The sequence below is a fragment of the Oryctolagus cuniculus genome, chromosome 8 (genome assembly GCF_964237555.1).
Source record: "Oryctolagus cuniculus chromosome 8, mOryCun1.1, whole genome shotgun sequence".
Taxonomy (NCBI): domain Eukaryota; kingdom Metazoa; phylum Chordata; class Mammalia; order Lagomorpha; family Leporidae; genus Oryctolagus; species Oryctolagus cuniculus.
In genome coordinates, this window is record NC_091439.1 from 140522443 (window position 1) to 140536923 (window position 14481).

General features: G+C 41.2%; 1 long non-coding RNA gene across 1 annotated transcript in view; it reads left to right on the forward strand.

Annotated features, from left to right (window-relative positions):
* The window catches only part of LOC138843424 (uncharacterized), an 84232-nt gene that overhangs the window by 39900 nt on the left and 29851 nt on the right, over positions 1–14481 (forward strand). The window lies entirely within an intron of this gene.

Sequence of the window (14481 nt, forward strand, 5' to 3'; positions counted from 1 at the left end):
CTACCTCTACCTCTACCTCTGCCTCTCTGTAACACTGCCTTTCAAACGAATACATAAATAAAACTCCCTGAGGATATTTAATACATCTTTTAAAAAGTAACTTGCTTGCATTTAGCTAACTTTTCCAAAACTTTTTAATCCCTTTTCTAGTTTGATGCCACACTGGAATCAGGCGGAGTTACACAGTGAGAGAGAGAGAGAGAGAGAGAGAGAGAGAGAGAGAGAGAGAGAGAAGGTCTTCCTTTTCCATTGGTTCACCCCCCAAATGGCCGCTACAGCTGGCATGCTGTGCCAATCCAAAGCCAGGAGCCAGGTGCTTCCTCCTGGTCTCCCATGTGGGTGCAGGGCCCAAGCACTTGGGCCAACCTCCACTGCCTTCCTGGGCCACAGCAGAGAGCTGGACTGAAAGAGGAGCAACCAGGACAGAACCGGCGCCCCAACTGGGACTAGAACCTGAAGTGCCAGTGCCGCAGGTAGAGGATTAGCCTAGTGAGCCACGGCACAGGCCCACACTGACTTTTATTGTTGAAATGTTCTGACATCTTACCAGTTTTATTTTCTGAAACTGCAGAAATTTTATTTGTAAGTGAATTATGTGTTTTATACTGGCCTATGAAATAGAGTAGAATTTGTATAACTATCATTTAATTTGGTACCACTATTAAGAAGGAAAACAGGTTTCCTTTTTGGTGTTCAGTCAGTTGAAACCGATCAGGGAGAACATATGGTATTTGTCCCTTTGGGACTGGCTTATTTCACTCAGCATGATGTGTTCCAGATTCCTCCATTTTGTTGCAAATGACTGGATTTCGTTGTTTCTTACTGCGGTATAGTATTCTAAAGAGTACATATCCCATAATTTCTTTATCCAGTCTACCGTTGATGGGCATTTAGGTTGGTTCCAGGTCTTAGCTATTGTGAATTGAGCTGCAATAAACATTAGGCTGCAGACCGCTTTTTTTGTTTGCCAATTTAAATTCCTTTGGGTAAATTCCAAGGAGTGGGATGGCTGGGTTGAATGGTAGGGTTATCTTCAGGTTTCTGAGGGATCTCCAGACTGACTTCCATAGTGGCTTGACCAGTTTGCATTCCCACCAACAGTGGGTTAGTGTCCCTTTTTCCCCACATCCTCGCCAGCATCTGTTGTTGGTAGATTTCTGCATGTGAGCCATTCTAACCGGGGTGAGGTGGAACCTCAATGTGGTTTTGATTTGCATTTCCCTGATTGCTAATGACCTTGAACATTTTTTCATGTGCCAGTTGGCCATTTGGATTTCCTCTTTTGAAAAATGTCTATTGAGGTCCTGACTGAACACCAAAAAGGAAACCTCTTGAAGTGGAATGGACACTATGGGAAACGGTGACTTGATCAGCATAGCCCTGACTGTTAATGAACAACTTAATACATTATCCCTCTTAGTAGTTTTTTTGTCTGTTCTACTTAATGTGACTGGTTTAATTCTGTAATTAATACACAGTTATTCTTAAGTGTTGAAATTTAACTGAAATGTGATCCCTGTTAAACATAAGAGTAGGAATAAGAGAGGGAAGAGATGTATAATTTGGGACATGCTCAAGCTGACTTGCCCCAAATGGTAGAGTTAGAAACATACCAGGGGACTCCAATTTAATCCCATCAAGGTGGCATGTACCAATGCCATCTCACTAGTCCAAGTGATCAATTTCAGTTCACAATTGATCATAATGAAAGGGCTAAGAGCCAAAGGGAGCACATAAGCAAGTCTAGTACCTGCTAACACTAACCGATAGAATAAATAAAGGGGAGAGTGATCCAACATGGGAAGTGAGATACTCAGCAGACTCATAGAATGGCAGATGTCCTAAACAGCACTCTGGCCTCAGAATAAGCCCTAAAGGCATTCGGATCTGGCTGAAAAGCCCATGAGAGTATTTCAGGCATGGAAAGCCAAGACACTCTGGCAAAAGATCTCTGTGAGTGAGATCTCAGTGGAAAGAACAGGTCTTCAAAGAAGGAGGTACCTTTCTCTGAAGGGAGGAGAGAACCTCCACTTTGACTATGACCTTGTCTAAACAAGATAAGAATCGGAGAACTCAGAGGGCTTCCATAGCCTTGGAAACTCATGACTGGAGCATAGGGAGATTACTGATGCCATAGACAGGAGTGTCAATTGGTAAAGTCAACAACAGGAGTCACTGTGCACTTACTCCTCATGTAGGATCTCTATCCTTAATGTGCTGTGCATTGAGATTTAATGCTATAACGAGTACTCAAGCAATATATTTCACTTTGTGTTTCTATGGGGTTGCAAACTGTTGAAATCTTTACGTAATGCATACTAAACTGATCCTCTGTAAAAAAAAAAAAAAAAAAAAAAAAAAAAAAAAAAAAAAGAAAGAAAGAAAGAAAGAAAGAAACTATCAACTCCCAACTTGACTCTCACTGGGATTAAACATGACAATAGGTCAGATCTGATTTCATCATCATTAAAAAAAAATCATCTATTATTTTTCACTTTATGTTTCTGTGTGGGAGCAAACTGTTGAAATCCATACTTAATGTATACTAAGCTGATCTTCTGTATATTAAGATAATCAAAAATGAATCTTGATGTGAATGGAAGGGGAGAGGGAGTGGGAAAGGGGAGTGTTGTGGGTGGGAGGGACGGTATGGGGGGGAAGCCATTGTAATCCATTATTCGTACTTTGGAAACTTATATTCATTAAATAAATAAAAAAAAGAAGGAAAACAACAGAAAATCTTACTAGTGAGTACATGTCTTTCATATATGAAAAAGAGACTTTATATATGGTTTTCATAGTGCATACTGATATAAAACCTACTTTTTTAAATCTGAGTAGAAAAAAATTATAAAATGACAAGTAAGATAAATTTTTACCGAAACTTTGATACAAGTAAATATGGAATTATTGCCGAGGGTATAAATTTTAATGAGACTATTTTGGTTTCCCAAATTTTATAATTTCAATTTAGAAAAATAGTGTATTTGAAACCTGAAATACATTATAGAACTGGAACTGGAATGATTTAAGAAAACCCTTTCTTTTGGCCGGCGCCGTGGCTCACTAGGCTAATCCTTCACCTTGTGGCACCGGCACACCCGGTTGTAGTCCCGGTCGGGGCGCTGGATTCTGTCCCGGTTGCCCTTCTTCCAGGCCAGCTCTCTGCTGTGGCCAGGGAGTGCAGTGGAGGATGGCCCAAGTCCTTAGGCCCTGCACCCCATGGGAGACCATAAGTACCTGGCTCCTGCCATCAGATAAGCATGGTTCACTGGCTGCAGCACACTGGCCACATGGCAGCCATTGGAGGGTGAACCAATGGAAAAGGAAGACCTTTCTCTCTGTCTCTCTCTCTCACTGTCCACTCTGCCTGTCAAAAAAAAAGTAAAAAAAAGAAAACTCTTTCTCTCAATTCTCTCAGAAATCAGAAAAACATAAACAAAGTTTAAAAAAGAAAAATATTTAATTTAGAAAAAACTTTTTAGCAGGAGACATCAGCTAAGAGAAATCAGTTAATGAAACTGCTCAGGAAAGTGTCAGTTAAGAAATATGGGAGGTTAAAAGGAAACCTGTAGAAGTGAAAGAGACTCTATGAGAAGCAATGACTTGAACAGTCCTTGTCTTGACTGTCAAGGACCAGTTTATTATTTTATTTTTTATTATTTTTATGCTACTTAATACCATTGATTGACTCTTTACTTAACATAGAATTAACCATGGGTGTATAAATTCAATTGAAAATAGATCCCACTAAACAAAAATAAGAGTGGGAATAAGAGAAGGAGTTGTATGTTTTGGCACACATGCTCATGCACATACCCCTAAAGATAAAGCTAAAAACTAGTCATGAGAATCCAAATCCCATTAAAATGGGTGGTACTAATGCCATCTTACATGTTAAACAGATCATATTAAGTATGTAATTAATCATATAGATGGGATTAAGTGTCAAAGGGATCACATGAATAAGACCAGTGTCTGGTAATAACAATAGATAGAATGAAAAGGAAATTTTCAACATGGGAAGCAGTCCACACTGCAGACTCATAGAATGACAAATGCTCTAAACAGCACTCAGGCCTCAGAATCAGCCCTCAAGGCACTCTGTACTGGTTGATAAGCCCATGAGAGCATTTCAGGGATGGGAAGACAAGACACTGTGGCAAAAAATATTCTACAGGAAGGATCTCTGTGAGTGAGATCCTGGTGGAAAGAAGGGGGCATCAAAGAAGGATGTACATTTTCATGAAGGGAGGAAAGAATGTCCACTTTGCTTATGGCCATGTCTAAATACTGATGAAGTTTGTGGACTCAAAACATTTCCATAACCTTGACTGCTCATGTCAAGAGCCTCGGGTGATCACTGACATCATAAATACAGTGTTAATTGTTAAATCAACACCAGGAGTCACTGTGCACTTACTCCCTATGTAGGATCTCTGTCCTTAATGAGTTATACTATAAGAATTAACTGTAAAATTAGTTTTCAAACAGTTCTTCATACTTAGTGTGTTTGTGTGGGTGTGAATTGTTAAAATCTTTACTTAGTATAGAGTTTGTCTTCTGTATATAAAGTTAATTAAAAATGAATCGTAATGAAGAATGGGATGGGAGAGGGAGTAGGAGGTGGGATGAGAGTGAGGGTGGGGTAAGAACCACTATATTAATAAAGTTGTATCTACGAAATTTGCATTCATTAAATAAAAGTTTTCTAAAAAATGGTAGGATATAGAAAAGTGATATTACACGGGGGCTGGTGCCATGGTGCACTAGGTTAATCCTCCACCAATGGCGCTGGCATCCCATATGGGTGCCGGTTCTAGTCCTGGTAGCTCCTCTTCCAGTCCAGCTTTCTGCTATGGCCATGGATAGCAGTGGAGGATGGCCCAAGTGCCTGGGCCCCTGCACCCGCATGGGAGACCAGGAAGAATCACCTGACTCCTGGCTTTGGATTGGCGCAGCTCCGGCCATTGCAGCCATTTGGAGAGTGAACCAACTGAAGGAAGACCTTTCTCTTTGTCTCTCTCTCTTTCACTGTCTGTAACTCTACCTGTCAAATAAAAAAAAGAAAAGTGATATTACATTTAAAAATTTAATATTTAAGACATAAAAAGATGATAAAGTGCAATTTTATAATCCTTTACATCATTAAGAAAGCAGTCAACAGATTAAAATAAACACAAATGGCATAAAATTTATTTGAAAAGCAGTAAATTTAAGTGAAGCATGTGAATGCAGATGTCTTTACAACATTCACGTTCAAGAAAACACTCAGCTTTATAGATGTTCATGAAGAAGTGGTGGAGTTAAAATATTTTCAAGACACCTTTGAACAGAGGCATTATAGATAAAAGGATACTCCAAGATTTTATGCCAAAAATGCATTTTCTAAGATTTATTTATTTGAATGTAAGAGATACAGAGAAAGAGGGAGAGAGAGAAATCTTCCATTTGCTGGTTCACTCCACAAATGGCTGTAATGGCTTTAGCTGGACCAGTCTGATGCCAGGAGCTTCTTCTGGGTCTCTTTTGTGGATGCAGGAGCCTATGCACTTGGGCTCTCTTGCACTGCTTTTCCAGGAGCATGGCCATGGAGTTGGATTGGAAGTAAAACAGCTGGGACTTTAACTGGCACCCATATGGGATACATAGGCAGCAGCTTTACCCATTACATCAGAGTGCCAGCACCCAAAGTGCATCTTTTTTAAAGAAAAATATAGCTTGATATCTCATTAGCATCATCTGAAAAACATAAAAGGTGTCAGGTTTTAAAATGTAAAACAGTTTGTCATAATAGTACAACTGATTTCATAACTAACCACTGTTCAGATAAATGATTACTACAGCATGTAGCTCAGAGAATTATCTATTCTTATACTAAAATATGGAGACATATAAAAAGGCATTCCTAAAATTTACACTTAATCCAATTATGCCCTGAAGAAATTAGTAATTTTATAAAAAGTTTATAATATTGATATGTAGGTTTGGATTTATGCTAGTTTGAAGATTTATGACTATGAAGGCCATAGGGTCTTTAGGGTTGTCTTTAATATTTAACATTGTTTAATATTTAATATTTACTGAAACATTATATAAGATGCCGACTTAATATTCTGTGATATATTTGGAGTGAACATCATTTGAACAGGAGTCTGTAACACGGAATACCTGTGTTTGAAGATTGAGGAATTAAGTATGAAGATTCAGCTTCTATGACTTTGAAGGGAATGCAGAATTTAAACTTGTTTTTATTTAAAAATATAAGATGCTGATTAAATACTGTGCAGTGTATTAAAGTGAATCAACTTGAGCAAATATTTTTTAAAAATTCATAAAAAGGTTAACCTCCCATAATCCCATTACACTTTTTTGATAATAAACCTTATCAGAACTGGATAAACATTAATAACTTAATGACTGCAAAATAAAATGAGCATAAATGGTTTTAGTTTAGTTCCCAGTGTAGTTCCTGGTATCCCCTCCTCTTTATCATTTTCTTCTTCAGTTCCATTCTGATCAGTCAGCTGCAGGAAAATGAGACACTGTCTTCCTGAAGCTGAGCTGGCTCATTCTTTCTTCCAGCACAGCTCCATCAATCAGCTATGTCACCCCACTACAAGGGGACAAGCTTTTTCCTTGGGCTCTAAGTGGACCATGATTTAGCAGTAAGCCTTCAAACCTAGTGTTCTTTATGATGGTACTTTAAGCCTCAAGCAGCAAGAAGATACCCAGCACACACACTGACAGCAAGAGTGTCAGAGCATTGTAAGCCACTGTATCAGCCATGCCATGCTGTGCCACCCAGCACTTATGAAAGATAGAATAGAGCTTGACCCCCACCACGAAGATGTACAGCAACCAGAAGACCATGGTGTAGCTGCTGCTGGACCTACACACTTTGACTCTGGTCCATGATGCCGAATAGCACAACACCAGCAGGAAGCATTGGTCTCCCACCATCACGCATTTGTGCATAGCAATCTTGCTCCCCTCTGGTTCTGCTTCACCAGGTCCTTATCCATGATGGACATGCTTACCTCATTATGACCAACAGCATGGTCAGGCAAATGTGCTGCTGTTAGGGGTTGGCAGCACCGTAGTCAGCAGCCAGGACCATGGTCTAGGCATGTAGGGTCCACACAAGGTGGGAGGGTGCCCTGGGTGTCTGGTGCATGGCAGCGCTCAAGCTGTAGGCATGGAGCTGTGTGACCATGTGCTAGACCTGTCCAGCTGCCCCTAGGGCAACAAAGCTCCCACCAGGCAAGCACAGAACCTGGGGAAGAGTAGAAAAGATCAGGTCTGGCCAGGCATCCAACCCTCAGCCCCCATGAGGTATCTCCTTCAGTAGGCACTGTATCCATGTCACAAACCACATGTGCGGTTGGGAACTGGAATCCAGCACAGAGCTTCCAGCAGGCACTGCAGGCCCACCCAAGGGACAGACATCCCCTTCTGGTCACCTCCAGGAAGGAAAGGGAACAGAAGTGGCTTCTCACCTCCACCCACATCTCTCAAGCCTTGGAGTTTGTTCCTCCTATGTCCGTATCACTGACCCTCCCTGGGCTGCTGGTAGAAGCTGAATTGCTGTTGTTGGGGGCCCCATCTGTCCAGGAGGAGACATGTCTGCTCTCTCTGTTAAGTGGAAAGCCCCAAAAGGCCCAGCACAGCATTCTGAAAGGGGATCTGGCTCCAGGTAGCATTCCCACCTAGGATCAAGAGTCATCCCACACTTCCCCAGCCCTGCCTTACAACCCCAACCCTCTTCCCTCCCAACATTTTTTACTCTCCCATAAGCCCAGTGTACACACACATAAAGACATAAAAATTAACACCAGCAGTGAAAATGGAGCACTCAGTCTTTCCCTGGTGACACTGCAGTGAGACTCTGCACCATTATCGAGCACTAGTTCCTAGAGGTCCCCACAGCCACAGGTAGGGATCCCAACCATCTGGAGCCCCCCAATTGGATAGGAGTGCCTTGTGGGTCACTAGGCCCAGGCCCCTGACTCAAAGTTCCCTGAGTTCCTGCTCCCAGGGGCTTGCCCCATTTTACACAATCTGGATTCAGATCCTGACTGGAGAGACCTCATGTGTCCCTTCCTGCCCACCTGGGAATCCTCAAGTTGCAACCAGAGGTTGAAGTTTCTTCCTCCTTTCCACTGATCTGCCACTGTGTCCTCTTTCCCCTGCTGGTATGTCACTCATTATAACTAGGTGCATTGGCAATGGAAAGGTCCTGGTCACAATAAGCCTACTTGCCCTGCTCTGCCCACCCCTACTCCCACCCCACAACCCTGGCAGAGGAGAGTGGTCAGATAAAAGGAGTCCAGGTTGATACCACTTTCTTAGTGATAAAAGACAACAAAACTTATAACCCTGGTGACCAGGCATGTACATATCAAGAAATAATCACCACTCAGCTAACTTGATCAGAGACAATGTGGACATGGTGCTTTGATTTTTTTTTCTTTCCTCCATTTTTTTTAACTTTTATTTAATGCATATAAATTTCCAAAGTACGACTTATGGATTACAATGGCTTCCCCCCCATACCATCCCTCCCACCCACAACCCTCCCCTTTCCCACTCCCTCTCCCCTTCCATTCACATCAAGATTCATTTTTGATTATCTTAATATACAGAATATCAGCTTAGTATACATCAAGTATGGATTTCAACAGTTTGCTCCCACACAGAAACATAAAGTGAAAAATAATAGATGATTTTTTTTTAATGATGATGAAATCAGATCAGACCTATTGTCATGTTTAATCCCAGTGAGAGTCAAGTTGGGAATTGATAATTTCTTTTTTTTTTTACAGAGGATCAGTTTAGTATGCATTAAGTAAGGATTTCAACAGTTTGCACCCCCATAGAAACACAAAGTGAAATATATTGTTTGAGTACTCGTTATAGCATTAAATCTCAATGTACAGCACATTAAGGATAGAGATCCTACATGAGGAGTAAGTGCACAGTGACTCCTATTGTTGACTTTACCAATTGACACTCCTGTCTATGGCATCAGTAATCTCCCTATGCTCCAGTCATGAGTTTCCAAGGCTATGGAAGCCCTCTGAGTTCTCCGACTCTTATCTTGTTTAGACAAGGTCATAGTCAAAGTGGAGGTTCTCTCCTCCCTTCAGAGAAAGGTACCTCCTTCTTTGATGGCCTGTTCTTTCCACTGGGATCTCACTCGCAGAGATCTTTTGCCAGAGTGTCTTGGCTTTCCATGCCTGAAATACTCTCATGAGCTTTTCAGCCAGATCCGAATGCCTTTAGGGCTGATTCTGAGGCCAGAGTGCTATTTAGGACATCTGCCATTCTATGAGTCTGCTGAGTATCTCAGTTCCCATGTTGGATCACTCTCCCCTTTATTTACTCCATCGGTTAGCGTTAGCAGGTACTAGACTTGTCTATGTGCTCCCTTTGACTCCCAGTCCCTCCACCATGACCAACTGTGAACTGAAACTGATCACCTGGAACAGTGAGATGGCATTGGTACATGCCACCTCGATGGGATTGAATTGGAATCCCCTGGTATGCTTCTAACTCCACCACTTGGGGCAAGTCAGCCTGAGCATGTTCCAAATTATACATCTCTTCCCTCTCCCATTCCCACCACCATGTTCAACAGGGATCACATTTCAGTTAATTTTCAACACTTAAGAATAACTGTGCATCAATTACAGATCTAAACCAGTTATAGCTTTGATGTTGAAATCCTACTTACTCCCAGAGGTTATGGCCAGAAAGCCATAGGGTCAAAGGCTTTTTCCAACAATTACTTCAGATGCTGCTTTAGATCACCATCCCACAATCTCTAAAAATAATTCAGGATAAAGACTGATGCAAGGCAGGCCTCTTAGGAGCAGGCCACCACCGTGAGCCCACTTGGGCAGTGCCATTCTCTCCTATTGTATGTGAGGTGAATGGATGTATAAGGATAGAATCATGGGAAGAAACAAATTGTAAGCTGGTGGCCCTGTTATGATCACACCCCATGTCATAGCTGACAGAGTGGGAAAGTACATCTGAGGCACCTTGCATCTGGTTGTATGTTAATCCAGCACTATTAGGTGACCCTGAAATTTACTCCAGAGTTGCTATCCAATACTAGGTTCTCAACTGCTCCCCTTTCTGGAGGAAGGTGCAATCTATGCTTTATATAGCCGAAATGTGACTCTCCACTCTTTCAGTTAATTTTTTTGTGATCATTTTGCATTGGCTATTTTACCATGTTTCCACTGCTGTGCACTGCTGTCCACAGGGTGCTAGGCAGTCCTCCCACATCAAATTTCATGCATCATCCTGAGTACTGGGGCTATGTTTCCCAAAAATGGACTTGGGCATCTTCACATTATATCTCTTTCCCTGAATCTTGCTGTCTTTAGTAACACATTCCAGGGTCATCTCTAGGGATGGAGCTAGGGCCATACCTGGGTGTGCAATTACAGAAAATAAGCAGTTATCACAGTGACTCAGAATTTATGTAATTTGAGAGCTTCATGTGATTGAACAGTGTTGCAGGATCCCAAGTGTCCTAAAACATTGGTGATTCAAACCCTTGCTTAAAATCTTTCTTTTTCAAACACCTAGGACTGTACGTTTTTCAAAACTAATTGGAAAAACTACTGTAACAAAGAGAGGTACTACGCATACTCTCTTCACAAATGGATGTCACAGTGTTCATCTAAATCAATGTTCCTTTCTGAAATCTGCTTAGGTCATTGAGCATATTATTTGTCATAGGGCAGCTAGTGTGTTGCCTCTGGACAGAAGTCATGTACATGTTTTAAAAGTAACTTTTACACAAACAACAAATATTTATTGAATGTATGCTAAGTGTATGGCACCATGAAAGGTACTGAGAGTACAACAGTTAACTAGAAAGACATGTCCCTTTATGCCTTCATAAGACATAGAAGCCAGATATTATTTCATTACAATAGTGTCCAAAGAATATTGTATTCTGTCTTTGTGATAAAATATTCTTTTAAAATTTTATTAATATAAAGAGAACATGTTTTTATAGGTACAATTCTAAGGTGATAACCATATTTCTCTTCTTCCTTTTCTCCTTTCCTCAATCCCATGCCTTCCTTCCTTTATGAATTTTTTTTTACTTTTATAAAAACTATAATTGCAATCCACTCTATAATCACAGGGTTAACACACCACTACCGATAATACTTAACAAGTAAAAACTAGAAAGACCACAGTTCCACAGGAGTATAAACAAGATCTAAAAACAACAATTAAATGGGACTGGCACCATGGCATAGTGAGTGAAGCCACCATCTCCAGTGCTGACAACCCAGTTGGGCATCAGTTAGAGTCGCAGCTGTTCCACTTGTGATCCAGCCCCTGCTAGTTAAACCTGAAAATCAGAGAAAGATGGCATAAGTACCTAGGTCCCTGCCAAATGAAAGTAGGCTCTCGCTCCTTCCTGGCTTTGGCCTGGACCAGCCCTAACCATTCTGGCCATTTGGGGAGTGAACTAGTAGACAGAAGACTCTTGTCTCTCTTCTCTTTCTGCAACTTTGATTTTCAAATAAATAAATAAATCTTGAAAAAATAACTTTAAATGATCAACTACGAACAAATAAAACTTACAAAATAATCTAAATTAGCTGCTAAAATTCATGTTTATTTTTAATGCTACCATCAAATATTAATTTACTAATTTAATGCTACCATCATGCATTACTATTTCCTAAAATGCAACAAAATCATTAACGTAAAATTAAAGTTTGTGAATGTTTAGACTAAAAGTGTGCCTTAAATTTATTAATAATAAATCAAGAGGTAGTTGTCATTATTAGAAAATTTCTTAAATTTGAAGGATTTTGCTTCAGTATCCATAAATTAAACTCAGATTACATTTAAATACTTTTCTAAAGATTACACATCTGAGAGTAGGCAAATTTCAGATGATTAAAACTGCCCCCTAATAGGCTACTTTCCTAAAGACATATTCCAGAAAATCAGTTCCGAGAAATGAGCCCAATGTCTGAGCCACAGTAGGCTGACACAGAGGCCACAGTGTCAGCATCTCTTATGGGTACTAGTTTGAGTTCTGACTACCCAACTTCTGATCCAGCTCCTTGCTAATGTACCTGTGAAGGCAGTGGAGTATATCCCATATGTCTGAACTCCTGCCATCCATGTGGGAGACCTGTATGAAGGAACTGGCTCCTGGCTTTGACATGGCCCAATTCCAGCTATTTTGGCCTTTTGGTGAGTGAATAAGTGGATATAAGTTCTATCTCTCTATCTCTTTCTCTCTCCCCTACCTCTCCTTTTTTTTTTCTTTTTCTTTCTGTATCTGTGTCTTTTAAACAAATAAACACAAAAAATAAAGCACTAGAAAGGACAGGGGTCCAGTTTTCTTTGAATGGGTCCTATTCCTGCCTGTTACCAAAGTGACCAGTGTTGGGGTTCTCTTCTCCCTCCCCTGCCTACTAAGGAAGCATCTCCCAAAGCAATAGATGTCTGCATCCCAGTGGTGTAGCCTTGCAGGATAGTCATAGTCCTAGAGACACCACCAAGGCATTCACAATGCAGTAACTACCACAGCTTCCCCCAAGTTACCCTTCAAAGTAAACACCAAGCACTTCATGATCACAGTGCACTTGCCTCTCTACTGCCACTCCAGGCTTCTGGGAGTACTGCTGTATGAGGTGAAAAGTCTTTGAGCTTAGTTGGTCACAAAGGAAATAAGCAAGCCAAGAAATGTTCCTTTCCAACAACCAAAAGTGTACTTATTTAGGTTACCTAATGCTTTTCTCAAGAAATTATCCCAAGTGTGACTTTAAAAAATCATTAGATGGTAAGTTGTTGTTATTCACAGATCCTGTGAATTGGGAATGTGGCAGAAGATTGAGTAGCTGTTTGGTGCAGGGTCTCTCCTGATTTTGACTGCAGATATAGTCATCTGAGTGCTTGACTGAGGCTGATGGACTCACTTAAAACTCACTCACATGATTGATGAGTCGTCACTGCATTTTGGCTACAGCCCAATTTCTATACAACACTTGCTTCTCCCCAGGGTTTCCTGAGTGTCCTTGTAGCATCGGAATTTTCCCCAGTGGAAAGGATCCAAGGCAGATGAGAATGGTCTTTATAACAGCCTCAGAAGTCACATATCATCTCTTCCATGACATACAATTGTTTCTGTAGGACTAAGCAGAATCTCACCTTGTGGCTTCTCAGCATCACCCATACAGGTTGTTGCATTAAACTCAGGCTCACAAAAATTTAGAGGGGCATAAGGGGAAAAACATGAGATCAAGAGACCAGCCTGCCTCCCCAGGGCTGCCCCTGACCATCACCCCCTAAAAATGCTGTTGCTATGGCAACTCTCTAATCTTGAGGCAGTGCAACAGAGTTTCTCTGATTACAAGTCCCCAGGTATCCCTTGGCCTTAGCAGGCAGTCCAGGTGCAGACTCAGTTCATGCATACTGCAGCTGGCCAGACAGAGGCGAGGCTAGCTCAAACCACTGCCTACTACTACCAATTCCTGGTGGGTCAATTGCTGCAGTCATCACAACAAGCCCACAACCCACAACATGTTTTGTGCCTGGCCTACCTTGTCAGCAAATGTGTGATGAGACTAGCCTCTGAGGCTTCTGCTGGATCCTTTGACAGATGGGTTCTAGTGGTGTGGGGCTTCTTCTCCTGAAATGTTTTCTACAGTGTTAAGATAGTTCCATGCCCACATCTGGTCTTTGGAGATTTGTTGTTTTTTAGGAGCATGTACTCAACAGGTTAGCAGCTGGGCACTTCTGAGCTATGGAAAGGATTATTTATTTATTTTGTTTTTTAAGTAGGACTCTAAGTTGGAGCATGACCAATGTCCCTTTCCTCAGTTTTATCACCTTGCCATACACTCATAATGTGAGTATTCACTTATAGCATGTATCTTCTATTTAAATGGCACCTCAAGATTCTGTTCATTCAGCAAGTCATTATCATCTGCCCTCTGATGTGGGCCTGTGAGAGAGCTGGTGGCAAGAGATGTTTATATTAAGAAGAAAAAAGAGCCTTCCTATGAAAGAGCAAACCTCAGGGTAAATTATTCTGGCTTCAAATTGTGGGGAGCTCTCATAGTTCCCGCAGCCAGCCAAATTACAGAGGTGAGTTTCTCTTTCTTGGTTATGCCTCTCTGTAAAGACATGGGCACTAGGATAGAAACTAGAGATCTCTCAATTTCTGTTCACAATTAATCATAATGATAGGACTAAGAGTCAAAGGGATCACATAAACAAGACTAGTGTCTGCAAATACTAACTGATAGAATAAAAAAGGTAGAGAACGATCCAACATGGGAAGCGAGATACACAGCAGACTCATAGAATGGCAGATGTCCTAAACAGCACTCTGGCCTCAGAATCAGCCCTTAAGGCATTTGGATCCAGCTGAAAAGCTCATGAGAGTATTTCAGGCATGGAAAGCCAAGACACTCTGGCAAAAAA